We start from the raw sequence: 19120 nt of genomic DNA on the forward strand, positions 1-19120 counted from the left end.
GCTACTTCGCTCCGGGTAGGACGCTCCGTACTTTTCGCGTTTTTCAAGTGTGAATTATGCGTAGATACGATATCGAGAGTGATGAATATTTGCGAACGATCATTTCTAATACGCGAGTGGCGGTGTGATGCGTGGAAATAATCGCATTCGTAAGGTGCTATGTCGTGCATCGTCACTACCTGTTGCATCGCGACAAGTTCAACTCTCGCGGCGCGCCTCCCCGCCTTACTCCGGTTCGTGTGTAATATATTACTCGCGCAATGTCGGGAGTGCCGAATAAAATATCGGGCGATCGTTATTAATACGCGTGGCTCGAGGAGATGAGATCTAGATGTCGGCGCAACTTTTCTCGGCGAGAAGACGGCATCGGAATAGCTCGGTTAATATATTATTTTATTTGTTAAGTATCATATCTCTTTGGAAATCTTTGCGTTTTTTTTTCGCAATAACTCTCCGTCTGTATACGTGGGTCTACGACGCCGTGGCGTCCGAGCCAAAATGATATCTGCTCGTAACTGTAAAACTTGCAAGCCTGTCAGAAAATATTAAGTAAACGATGTTTATCAAAATGACTAGTGTAGACAGGTGTTTTGTGAATTTTTTCAGATTTTTAAAATAGATACTTTAAGGTAGGGAAAAATAGCGCCAAACGTGACAACGTATACACTCCGAAGATGTAATAAAAAATGTATACAGACAGAGGGTTGAGTATAAAAAAAAAACCTTTCCATAGTTGATAAAATTTATAAAACATAATATATAGTATTTATGTATAAAAAGAATTATACACGATAAAATTTTAATTATATAGAATTATCATAATTATATGAAATATTTTTATATTAAATATGTTTATTTTTTGCTGTCGTAGTAATTATTTTGCTACGTTTGAAATAAAAATGTAGTTAAAATATTGTGTTTGGAATTTAAGGGAATATAATAAATCTATACTGTATGAAAATATTTTATCAATCTCATTCAATCTTTAATTATAAAGTAGTAATTTAATAAAAAATAATTGCATATGTGAATAATTATATTTATTATATTTCCAGGGCCAACTGGAAAGGGAGTGCAGCAGCAGCAGCAGCAGCAGCGGCGGCGGCGGCAATCGGTGAGTGAATTAATTGGGCAATCGCTTATTAGTGTTGTTGCGTCATATTTTCGTTGAACTCACGTAAAATTTGAAAAACATATTGTTTAGAATGTTCAGCAATATCTAAATTTTTATTTTTTAAATAAAATATACAATTTTACTTCAGAGTAGATATATTTTCATTTCTAATTAATTAAAAATATTTTCTAAATGTGATATTCAATATTTATGTAAAAAAGGTATTAATGTGATAAAATCTTATGATAGTTACGTAAAATTTTCCTTGTTGACATTTTTATGTTTTCCGCTTATTGAGAATTGAATTCAATAAATAAATAATAAATTTGACGCAACTTGCTATTTGCTTGTACATTGATTCGTATGACAAGAGAAAGGAACGAGGAACATTGAGTAAGGGGAAATCACGAACACACACGAGTATGTAAATTTTCCAAAATTTTTTTACTAAAGAAACATATATTTCAGTAACGAACACACACGGACAAATCAGTGGTCGAACTAAATCATATACAAGATTAGGTACTTCGCTATTTCTTCTTTGCCTCTAGAAGGTTACAATGCTTTGGTTATCTTTTTTTTTTTGTTTTGAATATATTATAGGATATTTACGGAGATATAATTAGTGTTCCTCTCTTTCGGCTTTTTAAGCGCTGAATTATTTTATATCAAGCGGCTCGAAGTTCCCCGTTGTTCGCTCATGGTCATTGTGTTCAGCCGATCAATCGCACGATCAATCGAAAGAACGCGTCTGTTTCGCGCTATTTCTAATCGGTATACAATAGTTTGCTATCGCTATCGAGTCCATCTGCAGAGACGCGCTTCGATCGCGATCGTGCGATTCTCGAACGGCTTACCTGTCGCTTCGTCGCAAAAAGGTAACGTACGCACTGTCGCGCTTATGCGAATTTCCATATTTCACATGTGCTTCACGATAAAATATATTTGCGGAATTTTTACCGAGCGATAAAACCTGAGATTATCCCATATGCTCTCCTGAATATTTTATTGCAAAATGTTTTATACAGTCCTTTGCTCAATTTTGCACGATAAAGCAGATATAATTCAAACGCAACTAAATTCTTGTCAAGCGACACTTCTGCATCGCTCAGAGTGTATATTAAAGTCTAACCTTCATCATATAAGTCTTAAACGACAATTACGTTTTATTCATCGGGAAGTCATTTTTAATTTTAGAAAAAATTTTATAGCTAGATTGTATTATCGTATTTTAATCGAGCTTTTATTAATTTTGCGGAATTATAAATTTACTGAGCAATAAAGATTCTCATTGCAAGATAAATGTTCATCTATTAATTTTTGTATACATAGAAATATTCTTTTGCCATTTGACAAATACTTCAATTTTATTTCTTTTTAACGAGATGTTAGAATCGATTTTGATAGTCACAATGGCGAAGTCACGATTAAAATAGTAAAAATAATGCCAGAAGATTTCGAGATATAGTCGCCGAGAAATAATATTCAGGTAAATAATGTTTGGAGAACCGGATTGATTGAGATCGAATAAGGAGAACCGGAAAAGTGGAAATTCGCGGATAAGCGTTCAAGCACTTGGACGATATCGTTTGAAAAAACCGTTGGCAATGTGTCGACCCGTCCTGCTGGCGATGGACGGTCGAATATGTGTGGACGAGCACTACTCGTTCGACTTTTTTCGAACGACGCGCGATTTGTAAAATCGATCAGTAATATTCTCGCGGATGTTAAAAATCGTATGAAAGTGTGTACAATATTATGTGAATTTGTGACGCTTAGTCCAACGGCAGTCTATGCTTCTTCCTTTTTCTTTTTCTCGCTTCATTTATTGTTACACACGTGATATGCGCGGATCGATATGACAAGTAAATAATGGTAACACGTGTACTTAAACTACGTTCATCGAGCCTATCGACCGTTCGTATTCTTTTCTTCCGGCATTTCGTCGAGCTCTCGTTTTATAATTGACGGCGATATCTGCATAAGAGCGCTCGCACGACACATGGTATTATCCTGTGCAATATCAAATAGAAAATTCGTTAAACAACTCTTACGATATCGTTTAACAAGCTTCGCGATATCGCGCGCTAATTACGATTCTGCACGCTGCGATATAAAGCTCTTGTAAATTGTATATCGACGTAATGCCGACTTAAGAATTATTTTTATTGCATTTATTACACGAGATCGCGATTTACGAAACAAAATTTAAATCGACGAAAGTTCAGACGGAAGAATTAGATCAGACAATTAGAATTTATAAAATTTAAATATATAGGAGTTTATTAAATCCTCCCGATTGCTCAAAGCTCCTGTGAGGCATAAATAATACAAAAAAAGTTATTAGCCTTTAAAGAGCGATAAAATAACAGTTCGGTGTCCCTGGAGATTTGTACTTTAACGAGAGCTTTTGCTTCGTAATTACAATTTTGTGTTGTATAATTCTCGGAGATGGAAATGCGCAGAAATCGCAGCGCAACTATTCGTTTCTTTCAATTGTGCGCTTCTTATCAGGAGTATCGAAATCTAGCTTATGAAAGAATTTACACTGAAAGCATGTTGACGCGATACAGGGTGTATCTCCATCGAAATACGCGAGTTCCCCTTGTTCGCATCTGATCTCGTAAGACTTGTGAAATTCGCGCAAAGCTTCGCTTATCGCCGTTTTTCTCTTCGTTAGGATCAGGAAATATTTTCTCTCTCGTATTACACGCCGATTGCGAACCGTTCTTGAGATAAATACACACGCGAGAGCCATCGCTCTTCCTTTCTCTTCCTCTCTTTCTCTCTCTCTTTCTCTCTCGAGTCGCATACGTACATACAAGCACACGAAACATATGCACACCGGTACACGCAAGCTTATTTATTTTATACTAATATTATAATCGAGAATCCTCGGCAACTGCTATAGATACAAACTATAGAGTATAAGATGTGACGTCGGTACGCGTGTACAGTACAGATTGTTGCAAAAGATAGACTCTACCGAGTTCACAGCGAGCAATCAGCTTTGGTCGATAAAAAAAGTTCAGCAGTAAACATTTTAAAAATTTCGGAGCAAATATATAAATATATAAATCGTATCTTATACCGATATCGTTGAAAATGTTCGAATAGATAGATTTGATAGAGAGAAATTCTTTCCTTCCTTCGATCCTTAAATATTTGACGGTTTTTAGATTCTTCCTAGAGTCTGAGATTACAGGATCACATTCTTGGATTCTTGGACCCCACATATCTCGCCGATCTCGGAACATCTGCATCTTTAGATTTTTAGATTCCTATCTCCGTGATTTATCGAACTCTTTAACCGATCCTTAGTAGCGCAAAGTTGTAGATTTCCAATGTAATTATTTTACATTCTCGGTAAATCTTATCTCGTTGAATTTAACATTTGCTCGACTGTGAATCCTGCGGAGAACAATTTTTGCGGCACTGTTAAAATGCGTCGGAGAATGCATCACTTGATATGCGCCGCGGCTAAATATACAGTATACGATAAGAATAAGATTATACAGATACGTAATCATAGTAGTAAAAAGTAAAAACAGTATGAAAAATTATTGTATTGTTTCCCATTACTTATTGTTATGTCGTGCTCCGTACTCTCGAAGTTGCCAACGCGAATTTTGATCTATTTTTTTTTTGCATCTAGTGAAATGAATATATTTATGAAAAGTTATCCCTATTCTTCTAGATATTTTTTGTGACAATAAAATATTGCAAAATGATAAAATATGATACTAAAACATTACAACAATCGCTCGTAAAGTAAAAGTCGCGTTATTAAATTTGTATATATAATATCTATTCTACATTTAAATTTATTAATTCGTTCAAGCCAATTATACTTTATGCCAATGATTACGCAACAACTTATCTTCATTATTTTCAGTAACAAATATCACATACGAGATTTCTTGTTTTTTTCGATCAATTTAGCGTTCGATCAGTTTCGAGAGTGGAAACGTCCTGTTATACAAGTACGAACACTATAATATCGTATTATGTGTACGATGATCTCTATGATGGTCAATATTCTCGGAGATGACAGTACTATGACGTGCTCGACTAATATGATTAATAACGAACGATACATGTTCAATAGCAGCCTTTTCCCAATGGAACTGAGAGTTTAATGAATCGTCTGATACAATGATATTATTATTTAAGTTTAAATTACATGAGGCATATTATCGAATAAAATGTTTAGCAACAACGTGCATTGTTAAAGTTATTTTTAGCTATTTAGTGGTCAGATCTTTTAAGAAATTATCATTTTCGTGCACGTTTTTATATTGTTTTCTTTTTTCGTCGAAATTTGCAGTCAATTGAGAATACAATTACTCAATTAATATAAAAATAATAAAAAGTTTAACCTACGGCTCGTTATGCCCAACGTAACATTTAGTCTCGAAAGTTTATTTGAAGTTGATGTTCTCTTAACATGCTAACCGCAGCAAAGAATGTAGAAAGTGCTATGCTGAAGACTCTTTTTGATGGGAGTATTTCCATGTTCTCGATGGCGATCGCGGTGAATGATACTGATTGTGAGTGAATTCTGTTCGTTATGATAGCTCGACTATCTTGCAGGCTGAGATAAATCGTGTCCAAAATGGTTTATTATTGTCCGCTTACATCTTTTTCTCGCTTTAGGTCATAAACGTTACCCACATCCGTGAAAATACTCCCCTCGTACTAACTATACTAACATCATTGAAATCTTGTTTTATTCGGATTATCACGCATGCCTCGCGTCAGTTCGATCATTTCGATCGTACTGATTTAGATATTGCATAAAATACCCAATATTCGAAAGATTTTATCGAAGAGTGGAATTGAATTATCTGTTTCGAAAAAAAAGTCTGGCGATGCATTGCTCAAATTTCTCACCGAAAATCTTGTGAGATAAGACGTAAAATAGAATGATTAACTTCGAAATTCTGCTGCATGCGATCACATGCTCAAAATAGTTTATGGTTTTATTAATCGTTAAACAACGATGATAATACTCGTGTATTTCTCGATACGAATTGTAGAGATACAACGTGTAAAACCGGCTTTTACGGGAACTTGTACGGGGTAGATCTCTTCTTTACCAAGTTGCAATTGACAGAGACCGCCTTTATCCTCGTTTTACACGCGTGTATTCCATCTTTCATTTACCGAATGTGAACGTTGCTTACTCTAATTTCGATTGGTAATAGAAATTATAAATTTAACCAAATATTATGCAAACTTTATAAATTTACTTAAATCACCTTTTTCATAGATTTGATATTATTTGATTTATATCTAATGTCAAATCTATAAAAGTGTTCAGTCATATTTTTTGCTCGTTATTTTATATTATCAAAATGTTCCATAATTTTTCTCTTTAGAAGCTTCAAACACACATACATATATATTAGAATTCAGTAGCTTATATTGAAATGACAGAAATAATTAGTACTATGAAGAAATTAATTGAAGAGGACAATGCATCGCCTGATTCTATAGAGAAATTTTTATCCCGTTTCTCGTTATCCCCTATCTCGTATTATCACTATTATTATCGCTAATTTCCAAGGGCAATCACACCATACACTCGCGTTCATTCATTAATCCTTCTGCTTTTCCAACACATCTGTCTATCTATATTGTATAGATTCATCTAAGTTTTTTTTCTAAACTTTCAAGAAATACAAGCGCGCTGCGACATTCTATTCTCATTTCGTGAATTTTTAATTAATAAATCTTCGCGCTACAATGAGCTTGGAAATCTAGTAAACGAAGAACTTGTCGTGGAATATATGCGATAAAATTTGTTTAGTACGAACGAGTTTTAATGCAAGATTCTCACAAGTCTATCATGGTAACATAAAACAGACAAAGTAAAGAATTTTTAATTATTCACGGTACGCGACGTATATTTATAAATTAGAAAATAATCAGTGTCTGCATCTGCATTATAAGTATAGGCTCTCTCACCCTGCACTAGTAGAAATGTATATATTTAATAAAGATTTATCCTTTTCGTGGGATGCTTTACGGAATATCGCACGATGTTATGCAACAAGTTACATACATTAGAATCATTTTATCCTATACATTTTTTTTACGCGAAATTTCACTACTAGATTTCTCTCGTATTTTCTAAATCGTTAGAAGACGAGTATTCTGGACATTCCCAAAATTGTTCCACTTTTAGCTTATCTCTTTAGTTGCCTCTATCAGGTATACGTACATTGATTTTGAAAGTACACACGGTATAAATGCGCTCAATGGATCGACCACGCCGAACGAAGCTTTACCAATTCGTTGAGTCGTGTGAATTGTGCAAAAAAAATTGGTTATTTAAAGATTATATTGATAAAATTAAAGAATTTACGCGTCGATTGCTGTGATATGCAGATTGCGATATGGTATTTTAATTTGATATGCGTACTTAAATATAAAATTATTATTTGCCTTTTGTGATTGGCGTTTGTCGTCGGCTTGATCATTTTAAATTAACATACATCCTGAAACTTTTTGCGATAATCCCAGAACAATTATTCTTACTTCATACAAATGTTTATTCCAAGAAATATTAGACAAGAAATAAAAAGATATCGCTGGACAGAGATTTCAGATATTTTGATTATTTGATGAATAGACTCAGTTCTTTTCATTTCTTGCGTATATTTCTAATCGGAGAATGCTTAGACAGCATTGGAAATATATTACATTTAATCGGCGCATGTATATATCTGCTGGACGAGACATTACGACGTGATAACGCGCCAATCCCTTTTCCGCACTGTTGTATCGAATGTAATGACTACGCGAGTGTATCGATAACGCGCATTTACGATTTCTTCGCGAAGAAATATATCATTCATATTAAATTCTTATTAACAAACGTGTTAAAAATTCTTATCGTTCCTTTTTCATTGAAAAACACTCTTCCATTGATCTCGCGTGCACCGCAATTAAATCGACTACGGAAGAGTCTAAACAAATGTCAATGATTTTCCAGCCATTTCAATTAATGTACTGAAAAATTTAAGTAATAACTTCGAAAATTTCCTAAAGTCTTTTAAATATGCTACAGGTTAATTGTCGCTAATCGTTCACGAGTATCTAACAGTTCACCGCGAACTGTTTAAATTAAGACTATACGATACTCCTTTCCAGACTTAAATTTTCACTAATATCTCATACATTTCCTCTCTTTCACTGTCCTGTTCATGGCAGTTTCAGCTAGCTTACGTGTGTCCGAATCCGACAATCGGAATTTCTTACCTATTCCTATTCGCTTATCCTATAACCGTGGTCTTCGAGCCACAAAGGACCGCGCGAATCCATTTACATTTGTGGAGGCTCACACGATCTCGAAAAATTAATCCTTGAAATTCAATTGTTATCACCATCAGTCAGTATGGTTAATTACAGCTTTTGTGTGAAAAGCTATAATTAGAAATGAAATAGTACACTCAATGAGCATATTATTAATATTAATCAGTAATATTAATCGTGTGAGAATCCTTTTCCGCTCTTCGCATTCTCTCTTTTTCTCTCTCTCTCTCCTTTATTTTTCCTCTCGCACGTATACTGTCGTCATTCGCTCGTTTTCTCTAGCTTAGATCATTTAAATCAACTCCGCATAATCCAGGCACACTTTTCTACTCTTTATCTTCAAAGAAACTATATTTCTATGAGTCCATTTCAGCTCAGTTGCCACAGCACGTGCTATCATGCTTCATTAAAAGATTTTGCACCTCAGATTATTAATTTGTCATTAGTATTTGTTAAGATGTTACTTGTGAGCATTATTGTGTTGATTGCATTCTATTATCATATGAATTAATAATTTTAACATTGTAATGATGAAATAATTAATGAATAATAATAGCATTTGGCCGAGCTGAAAAGGACGAACATGTTGGAAAATATCGTGATCTAAGAAATGATCTTGGTAACGAGGAACGTTGACCAATCGCATCTTTTCTGATTTACAGTCTGTCGGCTCGATTCGTAAATGTCTCAATCGTGGCGGCGTCGATATGCATGCCGATCAAATATTATATCACGCGAGATTCGCAGAAGCTATGCAAAGGCTACTTCATGAATCAGTAAAAATGAAGATATTCCGATGTTTCGTCATGCACGTAAAATCGGCGACGTATTCTGGATATGTTTTCGTCAAAGTATGAAATAGTATTGATGCGCGAGTTACCTATAATTTCTTCCTTGCAAAGATTGCACGCAAATCGATATTATTGGTCACAGATTGATTTGGTGTAATGAAGCTCGAATGGAGATTAACAGATATGCAATAGGTATAATAAATTCGAATTTATCTTAGCTTTGCAAAAGTGAAAATTTGTGACATATTCCAAAAATAATTTCTAATTATTATATCTAATTATTATGTTACTTTAATTATTTGATTTTTTTAATTATAACCAAAAATAACTTTCTGCTTTAACGTGAAGATTCAATATCTTTATTATCGTAATCGTTTCTCGATCAAAGTTTTATTTAATTTACGTTCGAGCGTGACAAACGCGTGATAATCGGTAATTCCGTCGTTCAGTGTGACGCGAGTTATGCGCTAAAGTCGCGAAATTAAAATTTTCTCTATGTTAATGATAAATTCTCTTACTCTCTTCTTTTACAATCTTCTTTTACCTCTTCACTCCGCTCTCTCGTCATTATAACTTCTACATATGTATATGTTTTTTTCTTTTTCGCATTCGTAATCTATGGAAACGGCACAAAGCTTGAACGGCTAATGGTAGATACAAGTATATTACAAGTACACGCTCGCGAAGTATCCGCTCGCTTTGTGCTCGTGCTTCGCCGATTCAGAAGCGGAGGAGGAAAGTGATTGTCCTCGTAGAAAGCTACACGAGGTACTAGTGTAGTCGCTGAAGAAAGAATCTCTTGATTTATGATATCCAAAGAAATCTTTGCGCGAACGGCAGCGCCGGAGAGCTTTTTAGCACAGTCTTTCATTGGATAACGAATAAAATATAGCGGTCGACAAAATGGACTGGTAGATTTATTCACTGAAATTAATATATTTGACTTTTATAGTAAAAAAGTTTCTTTTAAATATTTGAAAGAATGCAAAAAGTTATGTAATATATAACAAGCATGTCTATTGAGAAACTTAATCAGTATTTGGCTGATGTTAATTGTCAAACAAAAAGAGATGATGAAAACAAACTTTAATCGCGAATCTTTTCCTACGGATGAGATAGATTGCAATTTCATATTACAGCTCCGTCGGCCAACACGCACTAACGCATCTCAAGCGCACTTTTGCGTCAAATACTCGCGCGCGTGTACATAACGATTTCACGGTAACGATTTTCCATGCGACGAATTTCCGTGGAAACCTTTTTTCTTGACGTTTCTCTTTCGAATAAAAACAAAAATTATTGGATAATGTTTTATGTATTGTATAACGGCTAAAAAATACCTGGAGATATTGTACATTGTTATAATTTAATATAGTTTTTTTAAATGTTATAAATCTACCCGAATGTTCGCCATCATAGTTGGCTTGGCAGTTTAATACTCGATGTACATTGTGTTGTGATTTTTTTCTTCTTTATTGATACACACGTGTCTATAGAGATGAGTTGGAATTATTTATTATTTTAAATATTATTTCACTGAGATAACTCTATTTATATAATTTAATAAATCGCAGTGCAATTATCAATTGCAATGTAAGAATGCCGGGTTCATGAAGACTCCCGCGAAAATCGTTACCGTGAACAGCGGATGCGATCCGTACGACTAAAACGGCGTTCTTCTCTCTCTCTACTGCTTCACAGAATACACACCGAGAAACACCTGACTTACGTGACTAGGCTACGTAACGAAAACTCATTGCGCACACGTGCACCACGAGATCGAAGCTCCCGTCTCTCTTCCCTTTTGCTATGTGCGTGCATTTATCATTTCCATTCTATTCACATTCGCACGCTCGCGCATACGTACGCACACGCGACGCCCCACTCATACTGTTTGCAATTAATTTTTGTCCAATAGTCTCTCGGACCGCGTGTCCGCGCCTCGCATTACGTTGACGCTATCCCGCTTCCGTCCCTTGTAAACAATTTGTACGCATTCTCTTCAAGCGAATTTTACGAAAACAACGCTCGTTCGATCATCGTAAAAATCTGTTTACTTCATTAATAGCTCGATTAGCGATGCAAACAAATTTGCGAATGTCGACTCGGAATATCGATTTTGCTTTCTCGCTTTTCCCCCCATTTGTTTTTGTTTGCGTTTATTTTCATAATAGCTAACCATCCTTCATCGTTCGGGAATACTCTGTGTATAATCCCGTGACAGAAATTTCTTCTGGCAAAACGTAGAATTTTGCAAAATGAGATAAAAAAGGATTTAGACATCTGTTCTTCGCGACGAAATTCAATTTTTCCGCGTTTTCCTTCGGTCCGTATCGGTCATGTTTCCGGTGCGGTTCCACGATGCTTAAGGGAGGATCAGAAGATGATTAGGAATTGCGTCTGCGTTACTTGTGGCTCGATGTTCGCCGATAACACGCGACCGACGATCAGCAGAAGACGATTCGACGTCTGGCGTCGCCCCGTCCCCCAGGGGCGGTGAGGGCACCACCGCTCCGATTCACCCTGCGGGCTCTGGTCCAGGCCTGCCTCTATCGACACAAAAGCAAATCGATTATTCACGTTGTTTGATTTATCGCTGATTTTCGCCGACATCAATGGAAGTTAATTTCGATTTAATTGATTCTGAATTTTTTGTGTAATTAAAGCTACAAAGAGACAAAGAATTGAAGGATCAAATGTAATTAATGGTGACACTCAATGTATTACACATGTCACATTTCTTCGTATACATTTAGTTCTCTTGAAATTACGGCGAGATCGTTATATTTATATTGAGCACGCGTATAGAAATTTAAATTTCAATTTAAGAGTGCATATATGATAGCAAATTACAACGTATTTTATAAACGCTCGTAACATTGTTCACTTTTGAAAGGAAATATTGAAATTGGTAATATTTAAAGAGTAATATTTGAACATATGCACGCTGGATTTTCACATTAAAATCGATAAGATTAAACGCGTATAAAATGAGAATTATTTTTTTATGTAAATACGAGGTATTTTATACTTTCACGATTCTGACTCTCATATTAGTTATTTTATTCCACGTACATTAAAACTTACATATTTAATTAATACATGATGTACAGAAGTAACCCGAGATAACTTTATGCTTTCAACATAACATAATATAATTATAATATGCACGTTCAGCACTTTACGCATTGACACATACTTTCTAAACAATCTCTAAAAATCTGTAAGCCGCGTATCGGAACTTGACTGTTGTGATGAAATTTGCTTTATCTTGTAAGACTTAATAAAGTTTAATTATTGCAAGTACCGCGTACATGTGATTTCTCTATGAAATACCACGCTTATCTTTTCGTAATATACAAAAGCAATTATTATGCCATAACCATAATAATAACATGTAATTATTCGAAATAGCCGTGGAAAGCGACATAATAGGTAATGAAATTAAGCCAAATAAGCAGTCGATATATCGAAGCTATGTCGAGATATACGTGTACGTGAGTAGGTATTACTTTTTAACATTGACATTCAACGGCTTGATTGCCTCGTAATTGCATTTTGAAAAGCAAAGAGTCTTTGATATACGAGCATAACAGAACGTCCATCCCCGAGGCGGACCACGTAATCGCGACAATGGTAATGGCCATACTCTTTGTAATTGAAATTTTCAAAGTTCCACCGAGCACAGGTTTACGCTCGTGTTTCAAAGAGAACGAAATGAACGAGCGAATCGCGGTGTGATTGCCGGATGCGCCATAATTTTTAACTCACCTACACAAACCACTCGTCTTTCTGGCTGGAGGAGATGTCACTGAAAGACAATAGGAAGATATGTATCAATTAAAGTTAACTGCATGTAAAAAATAGATATTGAAGATAAAGATTATAAGTAGCACTTTCTGTGTATCTTATCAAGATATATTTTAAACCAAACACATGGAAAACATGTCACGAGATGCTAAATGGTTTTACACTAGTACACTTTATAACAATTAGATATAATAATTAAGCCAGTCTTATTCGATAGGAGAATTTTTAGCTTCAGTTTTAAATTAAATATTTGAATCTAATCTTCTTTCAATGTCTTTTCGATAATTGTGAAATAAACGAACATAAACATGAGAACATATGTTCGTATCAATATTCAATAGATTTTCTTATTATTTCGAATAAAATAAATATTTTTTCTGACATGAGAAATTGCATTAAATTTGTAGTTGATTAATCCATTAATAACACATTTATAATTCAAAACTCTCTACATATCTTATATCGATCGTTCCTCACACGATCTTATCGCTATTTGAATTAATGACGAAGGGATAACAAACTTTCGAGGGTCTAATCAATAACGACGTTGTATAATGCAACGGAAAGAGGATCGGCTCTTTTTCGATTGGCTGACTTATCGTTTTTGCAATAAAAAATGCGCATTTCCTCCGATTTCTTTCGATTCCAATCTGAACACTATAAAAATGATAATCTTTTTCACTTCTCTATAAAAAAAGCTATATAATCTGTTCGTACATGACAATACGTTAAAATCTATTGCAATGTGATTGCTGGTCGTTGTTAGTATAGTTTGCTAAAATGAAAAAATATATATATTTAACAATACATACATGGCTTTGTTTTACAAAAAATACATAATACATAAGAATTTATTTTCTATTTAATTAAAGTAGTTCAATCATTAATAGAAGCGCTTAAAGATAATGTCTTTTTCGAAGATATGATGTACTTTGGAGAGCTTTAAAATTTTTAATAATTTCATAACTTTTTTATTCCTCTTGATAACTTGATAACTTATGATTCCTTCCTTTACAATTCTTTAGAAAGAGAATACTGCATTTATTTCGTACAAATATCCGAGAGGTTATTAGAGGTATACTACATACGAACAGTTACAAAATTATAAAAGCAAATGTAATAACGCGGCGGTTTTTTCTGATCGCAAAAACAATAGAAGAGAGATATATGAAAAATGTCTCACCTGTCGGAACCATGGCTCCTCACTTTGCCTGGCAGTAGAGGCGGACCCGGGCCGCGCTGTGCCCGAGCCTGAGGCCCGCAGGGCGCAGCCAGTTTCCCGGCCGTGGCAGGGTCGTGGCCCCCGTTATTCCCATCCCCGAGCCGTAGTTCGCCAGGGGCCCCAGTGTACCGGTTGTGCCCTTCAGCGTGGTCATGCCCATTGGTAGACCGACGCTTGCTCCGTTCGATCCGTACATCTGTTGCACTAAAATGCCGTAAGACACATCAGTCCCGTCACACCTCCTGCATCCCTCTCGACGATAAAGTCGTCAACTTTGCGAGAATCTTTTTTTATATATTTCGTAGAATTAGTTAAGAGGAAACATTTCGTGAGCAGTGTTTTTCTAGAATGTAAAATGTACGCAGCTATATCTATTTTTTTGCTTACATAAGCTTTCTTAAGAACGGCATTGTTGTAGAAATTCTCTAAAAGATGAGTTGAACCTTAATTATGAATTTATAGAAACTCTACTATTCAAACATGTAATAGTATCGTTTTATTAATTAACGTCGTTATATTATTTTATTACAAAGATCTTCAATTCCAATTAAATGTATGCCAGAAGATTAATACTCTTTATTGAAAATAGTACTACAATCGGAATTGATATATGCTATTTTGAGCGCAATAGCATAAGCACGCAAATATTATTACCTTTTATGTCATAGAGAAGAATTATTAATTCGTTTCTAAGAGCACAACATAACAGTTAGAGAACGAGATTAAAAATTCTCAAGTGTAATTTTCGAAACTTGCGTCCGTTGATGATATGCAATCTATTTCTCCGTCGACAGCGATACGCATTGCGCTTTTCCGCATGCGATTACGCGGCGATTTTTCTGCGCGCTCTTTCAGCCGTCATTTATCTCGACGAACGGAACACGGTTTGCTTTATGGGCGAGTCGGAATCCGGGTCAAGCGGATTTCGCGAGTTTCGGGCGAGGAAATGCGGTTAACGTTCCTGACGATTTTTCGGCCCGTATGTGTGTGTGTGCGTGTGCATGTGTGTGTGCATGTGTGCGCCGAGACGTGGTGTCGCGAGAGCGTGAAATCTACGCGCGGAACGTGACAGGGATAAGGCGACCGGCGATCTTTGGTAGGCTTCCCCTGGCAAAGTTGCACATATTTACGTTAACTATGCAAAAGTTTGGGCGATTTCAAGCGCCCGTACATCACAGCGTGGTTCTGACGTCTCGGCGCGATTATGCCGGAGCGAAAGCCGAGGACGTGAATGGCGTAAAGTCCGTCCCTCTCGCTATACAACATTTGCCACAATTGCAACTCGCGACGACATTTTGCTCTGACAACTCGTTGCGTATATATAACTTTTTAAGCTGTGAGTTACATATATTTCAGGATTTTTTTAATATTCTCTTTTAAAACCATATTTATTGATATCGAGAAAGTTTCTCTTTTTTAAATGACAAATGACGAACTATGTTTCAAATAATTTTCGAAAATTTTGAAATCGTTTTCATTAAATTAGAAACACACGTGTGTTTGTCCAGCAAAATTAATCAAATTAATTGTATTGGAAAGGTACATATGTCACAGAGAAATGCAATGGATAAATATTTCCAAAAGCGTTAAAATGTTTCGGGCGTTGCCGAATATGGCGAAGAGGTGAGCAGCTTTGCGACATTCCTGGCGCTTTTACTGGCTTTACGCGATTTTTCAGTGCAAATAAGCGTTGCAGCGTTAAATATATGCTCGGGACGTGAGGGATAAACCCGTGCACGACTTTAGAAACTCAAGGCAACTGCGTATTAGCTTCATAAAAGTTCCGACTTTCGTGCTTTTGTATGTATTACGTGCAAACGGCACGTATTACGTGCAAGCACCGTGTTGTTAATTTAAACAGAATCGTTGAATATATTTTAACCGAGTATTATTATTCTCTATGACATATCGCATAGTTATTCAGAATCGCTATTTTATAGCGCTGATGTAAAAAAAAACAACAGCTTTTTGTTCATTTAAATCAGTTGCTCTTAACATACCTTGTTGAAAAACGATCAGTTGCACAATCAAAGGATTAATTGCTCTATATCATATTGCAAATCCGATATCACACAATTTAGCTCATGTGACAAAATACGGCAATAGCGTTATGTTACATTATGCAGAAGGATATAGCATAGCATGCGTTTCTCATATTTTTGTGAAAACGTTGCACCGCTTATGATATATTACTCTATTATACGTTTTCGCTGCATAGCTGGAATTTTAAACGACTGTAATGACGATCAATACGGCGCGATATAAAGAGGGGGATTTATTACACTACACCGTATTTAAAGCGATGAGTTTTTTTTATTTCTGTATAACTTTACGTTATGTATAACTTTATGTTAATAATGCGAACAAAACGGAATAACAGGGAAGAATGATATAGCTGTCATATTATCGCATCGAAAGCGATACCCTTGGTTATTTCACGTAAACAGTGTCGATTTATAGTCAAAATTGATACTCTGTTTGCCAAATAACTGCGCAAGTATGCGTTTTCACGTAATCTCTCTTAATTCAAAATGTTCCTCATATATAGGGGAATGGTGTGCATTCCGCGACGAAATTCCCATCTCGCCCATAAAGGGAGAGAGCCCATTTTTTGATCTCCTCGACGACGTCGGCGTTTTCCGCAAATTCGCTGTTCGCGAACGACATTTTTCAGAGCATCGAAAAAAAGGGGCCGACATAGCCTTAAAGAATGCCATCCGGCCAAAAATTTACGGTCGACGCCAAAACTGTAGAAGAGCCATGATAATGGCTTCGAGAGAAGCGGGAAAAGATTTTTATCGTCAGCAGATTTATGTTCTTGTTGCTCAAACATTATTTCACGATATCGTATTTTTAAAGAAATATTTACGATGATTAAAAGTGGATATATACGATAAATTTAAAAGTTTATACACATGATTATTCTTGATAAGATTAAAATTGGTTGAATGGATTGTTCTTCTATCGACGCAATATGTCGAATAGACAGTACAACCTATTTCTGCAAGATGTTAACAAAGAAACGATTTTTACATGAGATAATTTTAAATAATTATTCTCAATATAGATTATTATATTACATCAACGAACTGTGTGGTTGCATTAGCGATATTATTCATTAAAGTTTAATGAACGGCGATTTTAGTTATCCGAATAGCATTCCATTCTCTAAAGCAAAACCATCCCAGAGCAACCATTTCCGCATATACAGAGGCAATCACGTGATGCGAGTTATGTGGCAGTCAGAATACAACAGTGCCAAAAGTGAGCTCTCCAAGCTGACGGACGAGTGCAGTTTGGAATATGCATGAGGCTGTAGTCGGTGGATGATCACGCTTTCCGGGATCTGATCTCCTTGCAATCTCCATATGCGTCATAAAGGGCTTTTAGCAAAATCGCCAACAAAACTGTGCGATGACATCTAGTAATAACGGCCAAGCAGCGGATTATTTCGCAAAATTGGCGAGAATATATGTTACGTTTATTTCGGAATGACCGGTATTGATTTCCCGGCAATTGAGGTCGCGTAAAAGCAATGTTACTTAAAGATTTCGTTACATGGACTTCGTATTTGAAAATAGGATATTCTCATAATAGAAATTGAAAGAAATTGAAAAAGAGGGATAGTAGTTATTTTAACTTTACAATTGTGACACTTTTTTTTAGTACTTTTAGTACTTTTTTTAGTATCTGTAGATATACTGAGATATGTGAAGAAATATCACATTTAAAGAGGGAAAAAATCTAATTAATAGCTATCTATTTTAAACTAACGAATGACAATAAGAAAAGAAAGAAAAGAGAAGAAGAGTGTCCAGTTTATCGTATAATTATTATTAGTTGATCGTGTTCGATTTATCGTATAATTATTATTCATTGATCGCGCATATACATTGTTATGTATGTCCGCAATAATTGATTATCTAAAAGCGATTATCTTGCACAACATTTATTTATGCCTTGACATTGTCGATTTGATATACTTAATATACATAGTATATTGTTTAATATTGCAATTTTTACGATTTATAAAATTATTAGAATGCTCATAATCATGATATAAATTATTAGGGTGATCTCGGGCGATTTTGAAACTCTGCATGAGTATATTATATTAAATCACGCCTTTGTAGTGCGTTTTCGATGTATATCCAATTTCATTGCACTGAGATTAATACAGAACTGAATTTCATGTTGAATTTCATATAAAACATTGAATATTCCATATGCTTGAGCAGCATTATAAATTTTTCGATGACAATTCTGCAATTATCCTGAATATTTCCTGGTTATCGAAAAATCATTACTCGTTTTTTGACAAAGAGATGTAGAATAAAACGATTTTAACAATGTTAAATGCGAATAGTATGTACACAGAGAGAATTTTCTCTTAGAATTTATCCTGAAAATCACGGTAGTTGTAGGACAACATGTATTACGAAGAATTTTATGCGAGCTATTCTGATTAATATCTACCATAATAAAAAAATATTAATATCTATTATAATAAAATATAAAATTTTTCAAAAATTATCAATGTACTTGGTAATTTTTGTTACGTTATTACGTTTGTAAAATGTCTTTTGTATATGTCAAAAATTCCTCTTGTTACCGATAATATTTGATTGGTTGCCAAGTTTGTCTCACATTTAGCGAATTTAACGGTAAAATACCCATGACGAAAAATTCTCTCCGTGTATCTTTTGCATTTTAGATTTGCACAAATTTATCATACAGTATCAAAATATTCTACGCCGATCGCGCGAATCAGCAATTATTTATAATGGAGCACGTGGACGTATAGTCGATAAGGCCAAGAGGAAATTATTTCGAAGTTCTCGAAATGCTGTCAGACATAACATC

General features: G+C 35.1%; 1 long non-coding RNA gene across 1 annotated transcript; it reads right to left on the reverse strand.

Moving 5' to 3' along the window:
- Positions 1–1539: 1539 nt before the first annotated feature.
- On the reverse strand, positions 1540–14673 carry LOC112451809. The gene is made up of 3 exons (XR_003040420.1): positions 14219–14673; positions 12997–13036; positions 1540–11774 (listed from the first exon to the last, which is right to left on the reverse strand). It is a non-coding gene; the product is annotated as an uncharacterized LOC112451809 (long non-coding RNA).
- Between the last annotated feature and the right edge of the window lie 4447 nt (positions 14674–19120).

The sequence above is a fragment of the Temnothorax curvispinosus genome, unplaced genomic scaffold, assembly GCF_003070985.1.
Source record: "Temnothorax curvispinosus isolate PA1 unplaced genomic scaffold, ASM307098v1 QBEX01002587.1, whole genome shotgun sequence".
Classification (NCBI taxonomy): Eukaryota; Metazoa; Arthropoda; class Insecta; order Hymenoptera; family Formicidae; genus Temnothorax; species Temnothorax curvispinosus.